At 36.8% G+C, this 22415-nt stretch overlaps 1 non-coding gene and 1 pseudogene across 1 annotated transcript; one reads left to right on the forward strand and one right to left on the reverse strand.

Moving 5' to 3' along the window:
* Window positions 1-243: 243 nt before the first annotated feature.
* The window catches only part of LOC120010524, an 84533-nt pseudogene continuing 62361 nt past the window's right edge, over window positions 244-22415 (reverse strand).
* On the forward strand, window positions 4866-4971 carry LOC120011623. The gene has a single exon (XR_005471067.1). It is a non-coding gene; the product is annotated as a small nucleolar RNA R71 (small nucleolar RNA).

A 22415-nucleotide genomic window follows, 5' to 3' on the forward strand; every position in this document is an offset into this window, starting at 1 on the left:
GGACAAATTAACCAGTTTGTTTTTTTTAAGCAATTGAAAAGAAAAGAACATAGACGCACACAACACGAATCATGGAAAATTAATGAACAGAAACAACTAAAAATAAGACGGTCGGAGACTTAGCTGATCGATTTAAGCCGTGACATGTAGTCAAGAAAAATGAACCAAGCCTTCCCTTGGGTTACCTCCCAAACAGTGCTAAATTTAACGTCTTCAGCCGGACGTGGTACTCCAATCCATGAATCACTTTGAATCGTCGAGCCTCCAAGAAGCTCGTTGGTGATCAAAATCCACCTCAAAATATGGTTTCAAGCGATGCCCATTGACTTTGAAACTAGCGCTGCCCGAATCTTGCCTAATCTCAACAGCTCCATGTGGGAACACTTGTACCACAGTAAATGGTCCTGACCATCTAGATTTCAACTTTCTCGGAAAGAAACGAAGTCGAGAGTTGAATAACAATACTTTTTGCCCAACAAAGAAGTGTTTCTTGATGATACGCTTTTTGTGCCACCTCTTCGTACGATCCTTGAAAATTCTCGAACTTTCATATGCTTCATTCCTGATTTCCTCCAGTTCGTTCAGCTGCAAAAACCTTTTCTCACCAGCCCTATTCAGGTCAAAATTAAGTGCTTTAGCAGCCCAAAAAGCCTTATGTTCTAGCTCAACTGGTAGGTGAAAAGCTTTTCCGAAAACAAGCCTATAAGGCGACATTCCAAGAGGAGTTTTATAAGCAGTCCTATATGCCCGAAGAGCATCATCTAGATGTAAACTCCAATCTTTTCTAGATGCATTGACAACTTTTTCTAGAATTTTCTTAATTTCCTGATTCGTCACCTCCACTTATCCACTCGTTTACGGATGGTAGGGCATAGCCACTTTGTGGGAAACTCCATACTTCGCCAAAACTGACTTGAAGAGTCGATTACAAAAGTGGGCGCCACTATCACTAATAAAGAACCTTGGAGCTCCAAAACGAGGGAAAATATTTTTTCGTATAAATTTGACCACCACTTTTGAATCGTTGGTGGGAAGTGCCGCTGCCTCTACCCATTTGGACACGTAGTCCATAACCACTAGAATATATTCATTGCCAAAAGAAGAAGGAAAAGGGCTCATAAAATCAATCCCCCACACATCAAATAGTTCTACTTCCAGAATACTAGTAAGAGGCATTTGAGTACGACTCGAGATAGTCCCCGTTCTTTGACAACGGTCACAAGCAGTAACAAAACTATGAGCATCTTTAAACAGAGTAGGCCACCAGAAGCCAGATTGTAGCACTTTCGCTACAGTTTTTACTGAACCATAGTGACCTCCGCACGCCATGGCATGACAATGCCGCAATATATCCTCCATCTCTGACTCAGGTACACACCGTCGAATGATCTGATCCGAGAAATGTTTTCATATGTAAGGATCATCCCAATAATAATGCTTGACATCAGAAAAAAATTTATTTCTTTGGTGCGTAGACAAGCCTGTTGGAACTACTCGCTGGACACATAATTTTGCAAAATCAGCAAACCAAGGGCCTTTCAATTCAACTGTGTACAGCTGTTCATCCGGGAAATACTCACTAATGGGGACCACATCTCCGCCATCTTCATACACTAGTCGCGATAAATGATCAGCTATAACATTTTCGGATCTCTTCTTATCTTTTATCTCAATATCGAACTCTTGTAGAAGAAGAATCCATCTGAAAAGCCTCGGTTTAGCTTCTTTCTTGGACAATAAATATTTCAAAGCCGAATGATCAGAATAAACAGTCACCTTTGAGCCAATCAAATAGGAGCAAAATTTATCTAAAGCAAAGACTACAGCCAACAGCTCTTTCTCCGTAGTAGCATAATTCAACTGAGCATCGTTGAGCGTCCGACTAGCATAATAAATTACTTGCATTACCTTCTCTTTTCGCTGCCCCAAAACAGCCCCAACGGCATAGTCACTCGCATCGCACATAATTTCGAACGGTAGACTCCAATCGGGTGCAATAATGACGGGTGTCGTAGTGAGCTTCTCTTTGAGCAACTCAAATGCCTTCAAACATTCTTCATTGAAATCAAAATCGGCGTCCTTGAGAAGGAGAGAACATAGGGGTTTTGTAATTTCTGAAAAATCCTTAATAAATCTCCGGTAAGACCCTGCATGTCCTAGAAAACTTCGGACACCTTTAACACTTGTCGGAGGAGGCAATTTCGAGATAATCGCTATTTTTGCCTTATCAACTTCAATGCTCTTAGCTGAAATTTTATGCCCAAGCACGATGCCTTCTTGTACCATAAAATGACACTTCTCCCAATTTAAAACCAAGTTAGTTTCCACACACCGTTGAAGCACCAGTGATAAATTATGTAGACACGCATCATAAGATGAGCCAAAGACTGAAAAATCGTCCATGAAAACCTCAATAAAACGCTCCACCATAGCTAAAAATATGCTCATCATGCAGCGCTAAAAAGTAGCGGGTGCATTGCATAAACCAAAGGGCATTCGCCTATATGCGAAAGTACCAAAAGGGCATGTAAACGTAGTCCTTTCTTGATCTTCGGGAGCTATAGGGATCTGATTGTACCCGGAGTATCCATCCAAAAAGCAATAATAAGCATATTCGGCCAATCTTTCAAGCATCTGATCAAAAAAAGGCAAGGGAAAGTGATCCTTGCATGTACCGTTGTTGAGCTTCCTATAGTCAATACATGCCCTCGAACCTGTGACAGTACGTGTACGTATCAACTCATTTGCTTCATTTTTGACTACCGTCATGCCTCCTTTCTTCAGTACAACTTGGGTAGGACTCACCCAACTACTATCTGAAATCAGATAAATAATTCCCGCATCTAAGAGCTTTAACACTTCAGCCCGAACAACCTCCTTCATGTGTGGATTTAACCTTCGTTGATGCTCGACCGAAGGCTTGTAATCATCCTCCATTAAAATGCGGTGCATACACATGGAAGGGATTATCCCTCCTTTAAAACACACACAAGCTTCTCCTCTTCAAGTGAACTCAAATTTTCAGCAACAATAACTGGAAGTGTGTCATTCTCACCAAGATAAACATATTTTAAGTGAGCTGGCAGCGGTTTGAGTGTCAAAGTAGGTGCTGAAATTACATTCGGTAAAGGCTTTGGAGGTACCAGATGAAGTTCTTTGAATTTTTCTCTCATCCATGGCTGAGTTGGCTTGTTCGAATCAAGATAATGAACACATTCCACAAGTGAAGGGCTGTCGTCAGCTGTTGTAACACTTCTTCTCAGGGTTGTCTCCAAGATATCAGCTATCAAGTGTTCTTCAAGATCTTCCACGACCGAGCTATCAATCATATCTATGCTGAAGCACTTTCCTGTATCTTGCGGTGACTTTTTTACTTCATTAAATACTTGAAAAGTGGTTGTTTCCTCTCCTATCCTCATTGTAAGCAAGCCTTGCTCCACGTCAATAAGTGTGCGAGCAGTGAGTAAGAAAGGACGACCTAAAATCAGCTGCGTATCCAAATCTCCCTCTATGTCTAAGACCAGAAAATCAGCTGGAAAAATCAGCTTTCCAACTCTCACTAATACATCTTCAATAATGCCTTCTGGATAGGTGATAGAGCGATCAGCCATCTGCAAAGAAACTGTAGTTGCCTTAATATCTCCAATTCCCAAAGTTTTTGCAACAGATAATGGTAAGAGGTTGATGCTAGTCCCTAAATCACATAAGGCTCGCTCAAATAACTGGGTGCCGATCACACATGGAATTTTGAAACAGGAAGTTTTCGTTGCAAAATAACACTACATTCTTCATTGAGCTGAATCTTCTCATGATGGCCGAACTTCCTCTTCTTGGAAAGTATGTCTTTCATGAATTTGGCATATTTCGGCATCTGTTCAAGAGCCTCAGCAAAGGGAATATTTATTTCCAATTTTTTGAACATAGAGAGAAACTTAGAGAATTTCTCATCATCATTCTTCTTCTACAGCCTTTGTGGAAATGGAATGGGTGGTACATAAGTAGGAATTGGCATAGTAGCCTTCCGAACTGTAGTATCAACTGATCCTTCAGTAGGTGCCGGAGTATTATTTCCTATGTCAGATTCTACCCGCTGGTCATCCTTCTCTGCGTCGAGATCAATGGCAGTTTTAACTTGCTTTCCTCGCCTCAAAGTGATGGCTTTCGCCTGTTCTTGATTTTTAGGATTTATTTCTGTCTGACTTGGCAAGGATCCTCTATCCCTGCCACTGATGGCCTCAGCTATTTGTCCGGCTTGAATCTCCAAGTTTCGAGTGGATGCTTGTTGATTCTGAAAGTTGGTCTTTGTTTCTGCCATGAATTGTGTAGAGACTGTAGTCAATTGAGTTAAAGCATCCTCCAAATTTACCTTCTTTTCTTGAGGAGCATAACCAGGTGGTGGTCTCTAAACATTCTGGTTATTCGACCATGAAAAATTCGGATGATTCCTCCAGCCTGGATTGTAAGTGTTAGAGTATGGGTCATTGCGCTGTCTGTTAAAATTTCCAATTTGACTAGCTTGCTCCATCGTGATCGTACACTCAGATATGGAGTGAAGACCTGCACAAAAATCACAAGTATTAGTTGGAGAATTAGTGGAATTAACGCTCAAAGAATCAACTTTTTTAGTAAGGGAAGAGATTTGTACGGTTAGCATAGCCATTGCATCATGCTCAAGCACATGGGCTGGTTTAGGATTGATCCTCTCGCTCGGCCATTGGTAGCTGTTTGTGGCCATTGTCTCCAGCAAATCCCTTGCTTCTCGATGGTTCTTTCCCATGAGTGCTCCACTAGATGCAGCATCAACAAAAGTACAGTTGTTAGCACTTAGCCCATTATAAAAAGTCTGCATCTGGATCCACTCTGGAATCTCATGGTGTGGGCACTTCCTCAGTAGCTCCTTGAACCTCTCCCATGCCTCACAAAGTGGCTCCTTGTCATATTGATTAAATGTCAAAATTTCTTGACGAAGCCTTGTAGTCTTCGCAGGTGGAAAATATTTTGCCAAGAATTTTGTTTTGAGATCATCCCATGTCCGAATTGAGTTTGTAGGCTCTGAATGCAGCCATGTCTTAGCTTTATCCTTCAAGGAGAATGGAAATAGTCGTAATCTGATAGCGTCATCAGAAACTCCTTGTATTTTGAACGTGTCACATATCTCCAAGAAAGTCGTGAAGTGGATGTTTGGATCTTCGCTTGGCCGTCCATAAAAGGTGGAAGCGTGCTGCAATAGCTGAATAGTATTCGACTGAATTTCAAAGGTTTGAATGTTAAGTGTCGGCCTCTGAATTGCTGATTGAGTAGCTGTTGGTGTAGCATATTCCCTTAAAGTCCTCAACGGCAAATTCTCTTCAGCCATAGTGATTGTTTTGGTGGTCTCAACTTGCTTCTTATTTTCATGTTTAAGTCTATGAAAGGTCCGTTCGATCTCAGGATCAAAGAGGACTCGCTCCAAGCTTCACGAACGTCTCCTCTCAGAGTTCATGCACAATCAAGAGCACCTGAAAATAATAAGAAAATTAAAATTAAAACTTAAAACCAGAGTAAGTCTTGAATTAAGCTAATACCAATAGTAAAATATCCTAAGATAGTCCCCGGCAAAGGCGCCAAAAACTTGTTGGAAAAATTATTCGCAAGCGCACGAAATCGCAAACAAGTAATACAGTGATCAAAGATCGGATATCGAACCCTCAAGAACTATCTCATTTAATCAACTAAGGCTATCAATTTAATCACAAACAGTACCTGGATACCAAATTGAGTTTGAATATCAAAAGAATAAAAGAGCGAACTATAATTAACAGCAAACTAGTATGTGGGATAAAAGTCAAGATTTAAAAGGCACTAGAGCATATGATTTCACCGTAGCTGTCTCAATTGAATCTCAGTTTGAATAAACCTTGGACAATTATTCTTGTTATCAATGGGTTTCCCTAACTTACTTCATACACCCTTTCAGGCTGTATCAAACTACTTCTAATCAACACCCGTCTCTTTCAAGCATGAGTTAGGAAATCAGAAGCACATTAAGATCATAGGAGAACCATTAAAACACTGCATAAACTATGGATCCATGTCTGGGATCCATTCAGTTTATGGTATTCATGACACGATCACTACCATATTCTTCCTTCCAGACAAAACAATGATAAATCAATCAATCAATCAAACATTGGCCAGATGTTTAATAGCATTAAGAACAATCATGAACACATAACAGTGAATAATTTCATGAATTTATTGAAACGTCGACTTCAATCGAGAAAAGCTAGGCTACATCATAGCCCTAGCAAAAAAGTTTTGTTACAATTCATTCTCTGAGTAATCCAATCAATTCTAGGAAAAGATAACATAAATAGAGATCATGAAAACCCCTTGAATTGATGAAACTATGGTTGATAGCACGCTCCAATCTTGAGTCTTACAAAGCCTTGGCGAAGAGTTGCTTTGTTGCTTGGAAACCACGGGAAACTTGTTATTTTCTTTTTTTTCTCCCTTACCCTAAAGGCATAGCCTCCCTTTTATACTAAACCTCTGGTCCAGCAACTTAATTCTCTTCCGCTTGATCCTTTAGGAGCGCTCGAGCGGCCTTACACAATAGCAATTCCACTTTGCACCTTTCCTAGCACGCGACTCCATCCAGATCTCTCAAAATTTTTGTGCAGCTCACCTACAATAAAAACACAGAACCTTCATTGTACTACCAACCCCATTTCACTAAATTTACCGAGAACAAATAAAAAATTACTCTTCAAAATGTGTACAAATATATGCACATCAGTTCTCAAAGAGATTAAGGGGAATACCAAGGAAACGATATAGGCATTCCAAGTTGGTAGAGATCAAGACGGTGGTTCATGCATTCAAGAAAAGAAGAAAGCTTAGGACCTCGATTTTGAAGAGGTTGGTTAATCTCTAACTTTCTTGTTGCCATGTTGTGTGTGCTCGATCTTGTTTTAATAATTGTTAGGATATAAACCTAGAAGCATGCTAAGATTATTTACAAAGATTAAAACTTGATCTTGTGTGTTCGATTAACATGTTAAAATAAGATTTGAGATCAAATAAATTTTTAGAAGTATGTTAGGCAAAAACACACTATGGCCGTGGTGCATGTTAGGGTTGTAGGGCATCGTTTGTTAAATTTTGGTTTATACCTATGCTAAACAATCCTAGTTAGCTTCTTCTGCATGACGAAAACTAGTTTTAGCAACCAACAAAAGATGCCAATACTCCAGAAGATGCCAATAGACCATTTATGGAGAGAGTTGAGCAATTCCAAAACCTCAAACTGGTCCGTTCTACTCTATTTAGTGTTCTTCAAAGTCTAACTTTCTAGTTTAGCATTCGTATAACGTTTTGTTAGGTAAAGATGTGAATACACCAAGCTAAGTTTGAAATTGCCCAAAAACGTGAAAAGATCGTCTATGGAGAGAGTTGAGCAATTCCAAAGCCGCAAAGTGGTCCATTGTACTCTATTTAGTGTTGTTCGAAGTCTAACTTTCTAGTATAGCTCTCGTACAATGTTTCATTAAGTAAAGATGTCAATACACCAAGTTAGGTTTGAAATTGCACAAAAACGTTAAAAGCTCAACTATGGAGAAAGTTGAGCAATTCCAAAGCATCAAAGTAGACCGTCGTACTCTATTTAGTGTTCTTAGAAGTTTAACATGCTAGTTAAGTTTTCTTATTACGTTTCATGAAGTAAAGATTCCAATAGACCAAGTTATGTTTGAAATTGCAGAAAAAAAAGTGAAAAGGTCATCTATGGAGAGAGTTGAGCAATTCCAAAGTATCAAAGTAGACCGTCGTACTCTATTTAGTATTCATAGAAGTCTAACTTCCTTGTTTAGCTTTCATCCAACGTTTGCCTATCAAAAGATGCCAATGCACCAAGTTATTTTTGATATTGCACAAAAAGGAGAAAAGCTCGTCTATGGAGAGAGTTGAGCAATTCCAAAGCATCAAAGTGGACCCTTGTACTCTATTGAGTGTTCTTAGAAGTTTAACTTACAAGTTTAGATTTCATACAACGTTTCGTTAGGTAAAGATGCCAATAGAACAAGTTACATTCAAAATCGGACAAAAACGTGAAAAGCTCTTCTATGGAGAGAGTTGAGTAATTCCAAAGAATCAAAGTAGGTCATTGTACTCTATTTAGTGTTCTATGAAGTCTAACTTGGTAGTTAAGCTTACGTACAATTTTTCGTTAGGTAAAGATGCGAATAGGCCAAGTTATGTTTGCAGTTGCACAAAAATGTGAAAAGCTCATCTATGAAGAGAGTTGAGCAATTCCAAAGCATCAAAGTGGACTGTTGTACGCTATTTAGTTTTCCTATAAGTCTAAGTTTCTAGTTTAGCTTTCGTATGATGTTTTGTCACCAGAAGATGCCAATAGACCAAGTTATGTTTGAAATTGTTTAAAAATGTGAAAAGCTCATTTATGGAGAGATTAGAGCAATTCCAAAGCATCTAAGTAGACTATTGAATGCCATTCAGTGTTTTTTGAAGTCTTATTTGTTAGTTTAGCTTTCGTACAATGTTTCGTAACAAAAGATTTCAATAGACCAAGTTATATATGAAATTGCACAAAAACGTGAAAAGCTCGTCTATGGAGAGAGTTGAGCAATTCCAAATCATCAAAGTAGACCGTTATACTCTATTTAGTGTTTTTAGAAGTCTAACTTGCTAGTTAAGCTTCATAGATAAAGATGCCAATAGACCAAGCAATGTCTGAAATTGCACAAGAACATGAAAAGCTCCACTATGGAGAGAGTGGAGCAATTTCATACAATTAAAGTGGACTGTTGAACTCTATTTAGTGTTATTAGAAGTGTTACTTGTTAGTTTAGCTTTTGTACAACGTTTCGTAACCAAAAGATTCGAATAGACCAAGTTATGTATGAAATTATACAAAAACGTGAAAAGCTCGTCTATGGAGAGAGTTGAGCAATTGCAAAGCATCAAAGTAGACCATTGTACTCTATTTAGTGTTCTTAGAAGTCTAGCTTGCTAGTTAAGCTTTCATAGATAAAGATGCCAATAGACCAAGCAATGTTCGAAATTGTAGAAAAACATGAAAAGTTCATTTATGGTGAGAGTTGAGTAATTCCAAAGCATCTAAGTGGACCGTTGTACTGTCATGTCACGACCCTTAGAGCATGAGGAAAATGATAAAATGGCACAACAACACCACATGCAACAATAAATCAAGCGGAAAATTGGACAGCATCTACCCATAAATTGGAGAATGACATCCTGCATATAGATAGAAAATCCAAAAATAGCATAATATCCAAAGATAATCCAACATCCAAAAACAATCCAATCCAAGACAAGGCACACAACCACCTCCATAATACCCGACACATAAGTTCCAATAATCCAGAGCACCCTCTTGGTCATCCAACAAAAATCCAGAGAAATAATCTCATAATACATAAATATATATCCAAATCAAATAAAAGACTTGCAAAGTCCAAAATATATGTCAATCATCCACCCAGGCCACCACGATCACGCCCCCTTCTTCTAATATGGAGGACCTACATTAGAAGCAGACTCACCTGAAAGGATAAGAAAGGAGGGCATGAGTCGAATGCCAGTAGGGATAACAATATAGTATAAATAAAGGTTGAAGTTTCAAGAAAGTAAATGCAATAATATGTCAATGATAAAATATGCACCTCGACCATCCAACCAAACCTCCAAACTCACCTCCAATGATCAACCAGCAGCAGCTCATCATTCTCAAGCATTTACAAGCACCAGATATCTGGAACATCGGTAAATACTTGAGAATGTCAAATATTAGGCACAAGAGTCCCAATCACACGGAGCACACTCTTGGCCCAAAATCACACATACATATATCCGACACAAGAGTCTCAATCACATGTAGCACACTCTTGGGCCAAATACCATAGTAACCACCAATCCACCAACACCTAACATGAAACACTCGAGTCCATACCCGGTGATTCATCATGCCACTAATAATGCATAAAAATAAATACAATGTCCACATACATCAACATTTAATGAAGAGCATTTTCAAACATGTCAATCAAGCTCGACATTTCCAAGGTTTAATGTACAATGAATAATCAATTATAGAGATAGCAAATAATAGGAATAAAATAGGGGCTCGGCCCTCTTTGGAACAAACAAATAGTAGCCCAAATGAACTTACTAAACCAAACAATAATATGATATCCAAGAAGAGGAAATTCAAGGTACTTTTACGGAATTTGAAGAATCCAACAAAAATGGGGGAAAACCCCTACCTCAAATCGAATTGTAAGCCCTTACCACAAAAGCAACGTATACTCCATGCAAATTCATTAACCTATTCAATGAAATAAACTCCATCAATATTTCAATGTTCACCAATCACTCAAGTCTTACATTCCATACTCTAAACTCCAATCCATTTCTTAGAAATCCACATTCTACCTTAAATTCAAAGGTTAAACAATTAAAACTCTATCACAATAGTATTTTCATACCAACTCAATCTTAATTAGAACAATTTGAGTCAAGAAACCTTATCTTGAAACTTGTTAGTTGAACCAAATCAAGAAAGCAAAGTCTCCTCTTGAATTGGTTCAAGAACCACACTTGAACCTAATAATATAGGAAGATTAGAGCCTAATTTCGAGTTATTCAACAAAGAAAACTCCCTTTGAATCAAAATCCCCAAGACCCATGAAACCCACAACCCTAGGTTCAAAGATTTACCTTAATCCTTCTCTTTTCTTTAAGCAAGTGAAATGTAGGTGTAGTTTCAACTTTGGAGAACCCTTGGCAGGCCAGAAAACTTGCCGGAGTGTCGTCGAAAAAGGCTGCCGGAGGTGGTGGAGAGAAAGGGGAACGACAACCCTTTTGTCTTTTTGTAAAAATGAGAATCGGGTGCTACTACACCCTTTTTTCTTCGTTTTTTTTAAATTAAAACTTAATATTTCCCCCTTTCTACATTTGACCCTAAATTGATTTTTTAAAAATATCCTTCAAACCCTTTTTAATTTTCTTTCTACCCTCATTTTTAGTTATTTTCTAGAAGTCTAACTTGCTAGTTTAGCTTTCATATAACGTTCCGTCACCAGAAGAAGCCAATAGACCAAGTTATGATTGAAATTGCACAAAAACGTGAAAAGCTCGTTTATGGAAAGCGTTGAGCAATTCCAAAGCATCTAAGTGGACCGTTTAACTCTATTTAATGTTCTTAGAAGTCTAACTTGTTAGTTTAGCTTTCATACAATGTTTTATAACCAAAAGATTACAATAGACCAAGTTATCTACGAAATTACACAAAAACACGAAAAGCTCAGCTGTGGATAGAGTTTGGCAATTCAAAAGCATCAAAGAAGACCGTTGTACTCTATTTAGTGTTCTTAGAAGTCTAACTTCCTAGTTAAGCTTTCGTAGATAAAGATGCCAATAGACCAAACAATGTTTGAAATTGCACAAAAACATGAAAAGCTCGACTATGGAGAGAGTTGAGCAATTCCAAACAATCAAAGTGGATCGTTGCACTCTATTTAGTGTTCTTAAAAGTTTAACTTGCTAGTTAAGCTTTCATACAATGTTTCATTACTTAAATATGCCAAAAGACCACGTTATGTTTGAAATTGCACAAAAACATGAATAGCTCATCTATGGAGACAGTTGAGCAATTCCAAAGCTTCAAAGTGGTCAGTTATACACAATTTAGTGTTCTTAGAAGTCTAACATTCTAGATTAATTTTCACACAACGTTTCGTTAGGTAAAGAAGCCAATAAACCAAGTTAGGTTTGAAATTGCACAAAAACGTGAAAAGCTTATCTATGGGAAGAATTGAGCAATTACAAAGCATCTAAGTAGACCATTGTACTCTATTTAGTGTTTTTCGAAGTCTAACTTTCTAGTTTAGCTTTCGTACAACATTTCCTTAGGTAAAGATGCCAATAAACCAAGTTAGGTTTGAAATTGAACAAAAACGTGAAAAGCTCGTCTATGGAGCGAGTTTAGTATTCCCAAAGCCTCAAAGTGGCCCGTTGTACTCTATTTAGTGTTCTTAGAAGTCCAACTTTCTATTTTAGTTTTCGTGCAACATTTCGTTAGGCAAAGAAGACAATACACCAAGTTATGTTTGAAATTACACAAAAATGTTAAAAGCTCATCTATGGGGAGAGTTGAGCAACTCCAAAGAATCAAAGTTGACCTGAACTCTATTTAGTGTTCTTAGAAGTCCAATTTTCTAGTTAAGCTGTTGTACCACGTTTCATTAGGTAAAGATGCCAATAGACCAAGTTATGTTTGAAATTACACAAAAACGTGAAAAGCTCGTCTATGGAGAGAGTTGAGCTATTCCAAAGCATCAAAGTATACTATTGTACTCTATTTAGTGTTGTTAGAAGTCTAACTTGATTGTTTAGCTTTTGTACAATGTTTCCCCATCAAAATATGCCAATACACCAAGTTATTTTCAAAATTGCGCAAAAAGGAGAAAGGCTCGTCTATGGAGAGAGTTAAGCAATTCTTGTACTCCATTTAGTGTTCTTAGAATTCTAACTTTCTAGTTTAGCTTTCATACAATGTTTCACTTGGTAAAGATTCCAATAGAGCAATTTAGGTTTGAAATTGCACAAAAACGTCAAAAGCTCATCCGTAGAGAAAGTCAAGCAATTCCAAAGAATCAAAGTGGATCGTTGTACTCTATTTAGTGTTTTTTGAAGTCTGCCTTGCTAGTTAAGCGTTCGTACTACTATTCATTAGGTAAAGATGCAATGGACCAAGTTATGTATGAAAATACACAAAAACGTGAAAAGCTCATCTATGGAGAGCGTTGAACAATGGCAAAGCTTCAAAGTGGTCCGTTGTACACTATTTATTGTTCTGAGAAGTCTAACATTCTAGATTAACTTTCACACAACGTTTCGTTAGGTAAAGAAGCCAATAAACCAAGTTAGGTTTGAAATTGCACAAAAACGTGAAACGCTCATCTATGGGAACAAATGAGCAATTACAAAGCATCTAAGTGGACCATTGTACTCTATTTAGTGTTTTTCAAAGTCTCACTTTCTAGTTTAGCTTTCGTACAATGTTTCTTTAGGTAAACATGCCAATAAACCAAGTTAGGTTTGAAATTGCACAAAAACGTGAAAAGCTCGTCTATCGAGAGATTTTAGCAATCCCAAAGCCTCAAAGTGGCCCCTTGTACTCTATTTAGTATTCTTAGAAGTCCAACTTTCTATTTTAGTTTTCATGCAACATTTCGTTAGCTAAAGATGACAATAAACCAAATTATGTTTGAAATTGCACAAAAACTGAAAAGCTCATCTATGGGGAGAGTTGAGCAACGCCAAAGAATCAAAGTGGACCGTTGTACTCTATTTAGTGTTCTTAGAAGTCCTATTTCCCAGTTAATCTGTTGTACTACGTTTCGTTAGGTAAAGATGCCAATAGACCAAGTTATGTTTGGAATTGCACAAAAACGCGAAGAGCTCGTCTATGGAGAGAGTTGAGCAATTCCAAAGCATCAAAGTAGACTATTGTACTCTACTTAGTGTTGTTAGACGTCTAATTTGATACTTTAGCTTTTGTACAATGTTTCCGCATCAAAATATGCCAATACACCAAGTTATTTTTGAAATTGTGCAAAAAGGAGAAAAGCTCGTCTATGGAGAGAGTTGAGCAATTCCAAAGCATCAAAGTGGACCCTTGTACCCTATTTAGTGTTCTTAGAATTCTAACTTTCTAGTTTAGCTTTCGTACAGTGTTTCACTTGGTAAAGATTCCAATAGAGCAAGTTAGGTTTGAAATTGCACAAAAACGTCAAAAGCTCATCCGTGGAGAGAATTAAGCAATTCCAAAGAATCAAAGTGGATCGTTGTACTCTATATAGTGTTTTTAGAAGTCTACCTTGCTAGTTAAGCTTTCATACTACTATTCATTAGGAAAAGATGCAATAGACCAAGTTATGTTTGAAAATTCACAAAAACGTGAAATGCTCGTCTATGGAGAGCGTTGAACAATTCCAAAGCTTCAACGTTTCGTTAGGTAAAGAAGCCAACAAACCAAGTTAGGTTTGAAACTGCACAAAAACGTGAAAAGCTCATCTATGGGAAGAAATGAGCAATTACAAAGCATCTAAGTGGACCATTGTACTCTATTTAGTGTTTTTCAAAGTCTAACTTTCTAGTTTAGCTTTCGTAGAGTGTTTCACTTGGTAAAGATTCCAATAGGGCAAGTTAGGTCTGAAATTGCACAAAAACGTCAAAAGCTCGTCCGTGGAGAGAATTAAGAAATTCCAAAGAATCAAAGTGGATCGTTGTACTCTATATAGTGTTTTTAGAAGTCTACCTTGCTAGTTAAGCTTTCATACTACTATTCATTAGGATAGATGCAATAGACCAAGTTATGTTTGAAAATACACAAAAACGTGAAATGCTCATCTATGGAGAGCGTTGAACAATTCCAAAGCTTCAAAGTGGTCCGTTGTACACTATTTAGTGTTCTTTGAAGTCTGACATTCTAGATTAATTTTCACACAACGTTTCGTTAGGTAAAGAAGCCAATAAACCAAGTTAGGTTTGAAATTGCACAACGACGTGAAAAGCTCATCTATGGGAAGAAATGAGCAATTACAAAGCATCTAACTGGACCATTGTACTCTATTTAGTTTTTTTCAATGTCTAACTTTCTAGTTTAACTTTCGTACAATGTTTCCTTTGGTAAACATGCCAATAAACCAAGTTAGGTTTGAAATTGCACAAAAACGTGAAAAGCTCATCTATCGAGAGAGTTTAGCAATCCCAAAGCCTCAAAGTGGCCCCTTGTACTCTATTTAGTATTCTTAGAAGTCCAACTTTCTATTTTAGTTTTCATGCAACATTTCGTTAGCTAAAGATGACAATAAACGAAATTATGTTTGAAATTGCACAAAAAGTGAAAAGCTCATCTATGGGGAGAGTTGAGCAACTCCAAAGAATCAAAGTGAACCGTTGTACTCTATTTAGTGTTCTTAGAAGTCCTATTTTCCAGTTAATCTGTTGTACTACGTTTCGTTAGGTAAAGATGCCAATAGACCAAGTTATGTTTGGAATTGCACAAAAACGTGAAAAGCTCGTCTATGGATAGAGTTGAGCAATTCCAAAGCATCAAAGTAGACTATTGTACTCTACTTAGTGTTGTTAGACGTCTAATTTGATAGTTTAGCTTTTGTAGAATGTTTCCCCATCAAAATATGCCAATACACCAAGTTATTTTTGAAATTGTGAAAAAGGAGAAAAGCTCGTCTATGGAGAGAGTTGAGCAATTCCAAAGCATCAAAGTGTACCCTTGTACTCTATTTAGTGTTCTTAGAATTTTAACTTTCTACTTTAGCTTTCGTACAGTGTTTCACTTGGTAAAGATTCCAATAGAGCAAGCTAGGTTTACAATTGCACAAAAACTTCAAAAGCTCATCCGTGGAGAGAATTAAGCAATTCCAAAGAATCAAAGTGGATCGTTGTACTCTATATAGTGTTTTTAGAAGTCTACCTTGCTAGTTAAGCTTTCATACTACTATTCATTAGGAAAAGATGCAATAGACCAAGTTATGTTTGGAAATACACAAAAACGTGAAATTCTCATCTACGGAGAGCGTTGAACAATTCAAAAGCTTCAAAGTGGTCCGTTGTACACTATTTAGTGTTCTTAGAAGTATAACATTCTAGATTAATTTTCACACAACGTTTCGTTAGGTAAAGAAGCCAATGAACCAAGTGAGGTTTGAAATTGCACAAAAACGTGAAAAGCTCATCTATGGGAAGAAATGAGCAATTACAAAGCATCTAAGTGGACCATTGTACTCTATTTAGTGTTTTTCAAAGTCTAACTTTCTAGTTTAGCTTTCGTACAATGTTTCCTTATGTAAACATGCCAATAAACCAAGTTAGGTTTGAAATTGCACAAAAACGTGAAAAGCTCGTCTATCGAGAGAGTTTAGCAATTCCAAAGCCTCCAAGTGGCCCCTTGTACTCTATTTAGTATTCTTAGAAGTCCAACTTTCTATTTTAGTTTTCGTGCAACATTTTGTTAGCTAAAGATGACAATAAACCAATTTATGTTTGAAATTGCACAAAAAGTGAAAAGCTCATCTATGGGGAGAGTTGAGCAACTCCAAAGAATCAAAGTGGACCGTTGTACTCTATTTAGTGTTCTTAGAAGTCCTATTTTCCAGTTAATCTGTTGTACTACGTTTCGTTAGGTATAGATGCCAATAGACCAAGTTATGTTTGGAATTGCACAAAAACGCGAAAAGCTCATCTATGGAGAGACTTGAGCAATTCCAAAGCATCAAAGTAGACTATTGTACTCTACTTAGTGTTGTTAGACGTCTAATTTGATAGTTTAGCTTTTGTACAATGTTTCCCCATCAAAATATGCCAATACACCAAGTTATTTTTGAAATTGTGCAAAAAGGAGAAAAGCTCGTCTATGGAGAGAGTTGAGCAATTCCAAAGCATCAAAGTGTACCCTTGTACGCTATTTAGTGTTCTTAGAATTCTAACTTTCTAGTTTAGCTTTCGTACAGTGTTTCACTTGGTAAAGATTCCAATAGAGCAAGTTAGGTTTAAAATTGCACAAAAACGTCAAAAGCTCGTCTGTGGAGAGCATTAAGCAATTCCAAAGAATCAAAGTGGATCGTTGTACTCTATATAGTGTTTTTAGAAGTCTACCTTGCTAGTTAAGCTTTCATACTACTATTCATTAGGAAAAGATGCAAAAGACCAAGTTATGTTTGAAAATACACAAAAACGTGAAATTCTCATCTACGGAGAGCGTTGAACAATTCCGAAGCTTCAAAGTGGTCCGTTGTACACTATTTAGTGTTCCTAGAAGTCTAACATTCTAGATTCATTTTCACACAACGTTTCGTTAGGTAAAGAAGCCAATAAACCAAGTTAGGTTTGAAATTGCACAAAAACGTGAAAAGCTCATCTATGGGAAGAAATGAGCAATTACAAAGCATCTAAGTGGACCATTGTACTCTATTTAGTGTTTTTCAAAGTCTAACTTTCTAGTTTAGCTTTCGTACAATGTTTCCTTATGTAAACATGCCAATAAACCAAGTTAGGTTTGAAATTGCACAAAAACGTGAAAAGCTCGTCTATCGAGAGAGTTTAGCAATTCCAAAGCCTCCAAGTGGCCCCTTGTACTCTATTTAGTATTCTTAGAAGTCCAACTTTCTATTTTAGTTTTCGTGCAACATTTTGTTAGCTAAAGATGACAATAAACCAATTTATGTTTGAAATTGCACAAAAAGTGAAAAGCTCATCTATGGGGAGAGTTGAGCAACTCCAAAGAATCAAAGTGGACCGTTGTACTCTATTTAGTGTTCTTAGAAGTCCTATTTTCCAGTTAATCTGTTGTACTACGTTTCGTTAGGTATAGATGCCAATAGACCAAGTTATGTTTGGAATTGCACAAAAACGCGAAAAGCTCATCTATGGAGAGACTTGAGCAATTCCAAAGCATCAAAGTAGACTATTGTACTCTACTTAGTGTTGTTAGACGTCTAATTTGATAGTTTAGCTTTTGTACAATGTTTCCCCATCAAAATATGCCAATACACCAAGTTATTTTTGAAATTGTGCAAAAAGGAGAAAAGCTCGTCTATGGAGAGAGTTGAGCAATTCCAAAGCATCAAAGTGTACCCTTGTACGCTATTTAGTGTTCTTAGAATTCTAACTTTCTAGTTTAGCTTTCGTACAGTGTTTCACTTGGTAAAGATTCCAATAGAGCAAGTTAGGTTTAAAATTGCACAAAAACGTCAAAAGCTCGTCTGTGGAGAGCATTAAGCAATTCCAAAGAATCAAAGTGGATCGTTGTACTCTATATAGTGTTTTTAGAAGTCTACCTTGCTAGTTAAGCTTTCATACTACTATTCATTAGGAAAAGATGCAAAAGACCAAGTTATGTTTGAAAATACACAAAAACGTGAAATTCTCATCTACGGAGAGCGTTGAACAATTCCGAAGCTTCAAAGTGGTCCGTTGTACACTATTTAGTGTTCCTAGAAGTCTAACATTCTAGATTCATTTTCACACAACGTTTCGTTAGGTAAAGAAGCCAATAAACCAAGTTAGGTTTGAAATTGCACAAAAACGTGAAAAGCTCATCTATGGGAAGAAATAAGCAATTACAAAGCATCTAAGTGGACCATTGTACTCTATTTAGTGTTTTTCAAAGTCTAACTTTCTAGTTTAGCTTTCGTACAATGTTTCCTTAGGTAAACATGCCAATAAACCAAGTTAGGTTTGAAATTGCACAAAAACGTGAAAAGCTCGTCTATCGAGAGAGTTTAGCGATCCCAAAGCCTCAAAGTGGCCTCTTGTGCTCTATTTAGTATTCTTAGAAGTCCAACTTTCTATTTTAGTTTTCATGCAACATTTCGTTAGCTAAAGATGACAATAAACCAAATTATGTTTGAAATTGCACAAAAAGTGAAAAGCTCATCTATGGGGAGAGTTGAGCAACTCCAAAGAATCAAAGTGGACCGTTGTACTCTATTTAGTGTTCTTAGAAGTCCTATTTTCCAGCTAATCTGTTGTACTACGTTTCGTTAGGTAAAGATGCCAATAGACCAAGTTATGTTTGGTATTGCACAAAAACGCGAAAAGCTCGTATATGGAGAGAGTTGAGCAATTCCAAAGCATCAAAGTGGACTATTATACTCTACTTAGTGTTGTTAGACGTCTAATTTGATAGTTTAGCTTTTGTGCAATGTTTCCCTATCAAAATATGCCAATACACCAAGTTATTTTTGACATTGTGCAAAAAGGAGAAAAGCTCGTCTATGGACAGAGTTGAGCAATTCCAAAGCATCAAAGTGTACCCTTGTACTCTATTTAGTGTTCTTAGAATTCTAACTTTCTAGTTTAGCTTTCGTACAGTGTTTCACTTGGTAAAGATTCCAATAGAGCAAGTTAGGTTTAAAATTGCACAAAAACGTCAAAAGCTCGTCCGTGGAGAGAATTAAGCAATTCGAAAGAATCAAAGTGGATCGTTGTACTCTATATAGTGTTTTAAGAAGTCTTCCTTGCTAGTTAAGCTTTCATACTACTATTCATTAGGAAAAGATGCAATAGACCAAGTTATGTTTGAAAATAAACAAAAACGTGAAATGCTCGTCTATGGAGAGTGTTGAACAATTCCAAAGCTTCAAAGTGGTGCGTTGTACACTATTTAGTGTTCTTAGAAGTCTAACATTCTAGATTAATTTTCACACAACGTTTCGTTAGGTAAAGAAGCCAATAAACCAAGTGAGGTTTGAAATTGCACAAAAACGTGAAAAGCTCATCTATGGGAAGAAATGAGCAATTACAAAGCATCTAAGTGGACCATTGTACTCTATTTAGTGTTTTTCAAAGTCTAACTTTCTAGTTTAGCTTTCGTACAATGTTTCCTTATGTAAACATGCCAATAAACCAAGTTAGGTTTGAAATTGCACAAAAACTTTAAAAGCTCGTCTATCGAGAGAGTTTAGCAATCCCAAAGCCTCAAAGTGGCCCCTTGTACTCTATTTAGTATTCTTAGAAGTCCAACTTTCTATTTTAGTTTTCATGCAACATTTTGTTAGCTAAAGATGACAATAAACCAATTTATGTTTGAAATTGCACAAAAAGTGAAAAGCTCATCTATGGGGAGAGTTGAGCAACTCCAAAGAATCAAAGTGGACCGTTGTACTCTATTTAGTGTTCTTAGAAGACCTATTTTCCAGTTAATCTGTTGTACTACGTTTCGTTAGGTAAAGATGCCAATAGACCAAGTTATGTTTGGAATTGCACAAAAACGCGAAAAGCTCATCTATGGAGAGAGTTGAGCAATTCCAAAGCATCAAAGTAGACTATTGTACTCTACTTAGTGTTGTTAGACGTCTAATTTGATAGTTTAGCTTTTGTACAATGTTTCCCCATCAAAATATGCCAATACACCAAGTTATTTTTGAAATTGTGCAAAAAGGAGAAAAGCTCGTCTCTGGAGAGAGTTGAGCAATTCCAAAGCATCAAAATGGACCCTTGTACTCTATTTAGTGTTCTTAGAATTCTAACTTTCTAGTTTAGCTTTCGTACAGTGTTTCACTTGGTAAAGATTCCAATCGAGCAAGTTAGGTTTGAAATTGCACAAAAACGTGAAAAGCTCGTCCGTGGAGAGAATTAAGCAATTCCAAAGAATCAAAGTGGATCGTTGTACTCTATATAGTGTTTTTAGATGTCTACCTTGCTAGTTAAGCTTTCATACTACTATTCATTAGGTAAAGATGCAATAGACCAAGTTATGTTTGAAAATACATAAAAACGTGAAATGCTCATCTATGGAGAGCGTTGAACAATTCCAAAGCTTCAAAGTGGTCCGTTGTACACTATTTAGTGTTCTTAGAAGTCTAACATTCTAGATTAATTTTCACACAACGTTTCGTTAGGTAAAGAAGCCAATAAACCAAGTTAGGTTTGAAATTGCACAAAAACGTGAAAAGCTCATCTATGGGAAGAAATAAGCAATTACAAAGCATCTAAGTGGACCATTGTACTCTATTTAGTGTTTTTCAAAGTCTAACTTTCTAGTTTAGCTTTCGTACAATGTTTCCTTAGGCAAACATGCCAATAAACCAAGTTAGGTTTGAAATTGCACAAAAACGTGAAAAGCTCGTCTATCGAGAGAGTTTAGCGATCCCAAAGCCTCAAAGTGGCCTCTTGTGCTCTATTTAGTATTCTTAGAAGTCCAACTTTCTATTTTAGTTTTCATGCAACATTTCGTTAGCTAAAGATGACAATAAACCAAATTATGTTTGAAATTGCACAAAAAGTGAAAAGCTCATCTATGGGGAGAGTTGAGCAACTCCAAAGAATCAAAGTGGACCGTTGTACTCTATTTAGTGTTCTTAGAAGTCCTATTTTCCAGCTAATCTGTTGTACTACGTTTCGTTAGGTAAAGATGCCAATAGACCAAGTTATGTTTGGTATTGCACAAAAACGCGAAAAGCTCGTATATGGAGAGAGTTGAGCAATTCCAAAGCATCAAGGTGGACTATTATACTCTACTTAGTGTTGTTAGACGTCTAATTTGATAGTTTAGCTTTTGTGCAATGTTTCCCTATCAAAATATGCCAATACACCAAGTTATTTTTGAAATTGTGCAAAAAGGAGAAAAGCTCGTCTATGGACAGAGTTGAGCAATTCCAAAGCATCAAAGTGTACCCTTGTACTCTATTTAGTGTTCTTAGAATTCTAACTTTCTAGTTTAGCTTTCGTACAGTGTTTCACTTGGTAAAGATTCCAATAGAGCAAGTTAGGTTTAAAATTGCACAAAAACGTCAAAAGCTCGTCCGTGGAGAGAATTAAGCAATTCGAAAGAATCAAAGTGGATCGTTGTACTCTATATAGTGTTTTAAGAAGTCTTCCTTGCTAGTTAAGCTTTCATACTACTATTCATTAGGAAAAGATGCAATAGACCAAGTTATGTTTGAAAATAAACAAAAACGTGAAATGCTCGTCTATGGAGAGTGTTGAACAATTCCAAAGCTTCAAAGTGGTGCGTTGTACACTATTTAGTGTTCTTAGAAGTCTAACATTCTAGATTAATTTTCACACAACGTTTCGTTAGGTAAAGAAGCCAATAAACCAAGTGAGGTTTGAAATTGCACAAAAACGTGAAAAGCTCATCTATGGGAAGAAATGAGCAATTACAAAGCATCTAAGTGGACCATTGTACTCTATTTAGTGTTTTTCAAAGTCTAACTTTCTAGTTTAGCTTTCGTACAATGTTTCCTTATGTAAACATGCCAATAAACCAAGTTAGGTTTGAAATTGCACAAAAACTTTAAAAGCTCGTCTATCGAGAGAGTTTAGCAATCCCAAAGCCTCAAAGTGGCCCCTTGTACTCTATTTAGTATTCTTAGAAGTCCAACTTTCTATTTTAGTTTTCATGCAACATTTTGTTAGCTAAAGATGACAATAAACCAATTTATGTTTGAAATTGCACAAAAAGTGAAAAGCTCATCTATGGGGAGAGTTGAGCAACTCCAAAGAATCAAAGTGGACCGTTGTACTCTATTTAGTGTTCTTAGAAGACCTATTTTCCAGTTAATCTGTTGTACTACGTTTCGTTAGGTAAAGATGCCAATAGACCAAGTTATGTTTGGAATTGCACAAAAACGCGAAAAGCTCATCTATGGAGAGAGTTGAGCAATTCCAAAGCATCAAAGTAGACTATTGTACTCTACTTAGTGTTGTTAGACGTCTAATTTGATAGTTTAGCTTTTGTACAATGTTTCCCCATCAAAATATGCCAATACACCAAGTTATTTTTGAAATTGTGCAAAAAGGAGAAAAGCTCGTCTCTGGAGAGAGTTGAGCAATTCCAAAGCATCAAAGTGTACCCTTGTACTCTA

The sequence above is a fragment of the Tripterygium wilfordii genome, chromosome 12 (assembly GCF_013401445.1).
Source record: "Tripterygium wilfordii isolate XIE 37 chromosome 12, ASM1340144v1, whole genome shotgun sequence".
NCBI classification, from domain to species: Eukaryota; Viridiplantae; Streptophyta; class Magnoliopsida; order Celastrales; family Celastraceae; genus Tripterygium; species Tripterygium wilfordii.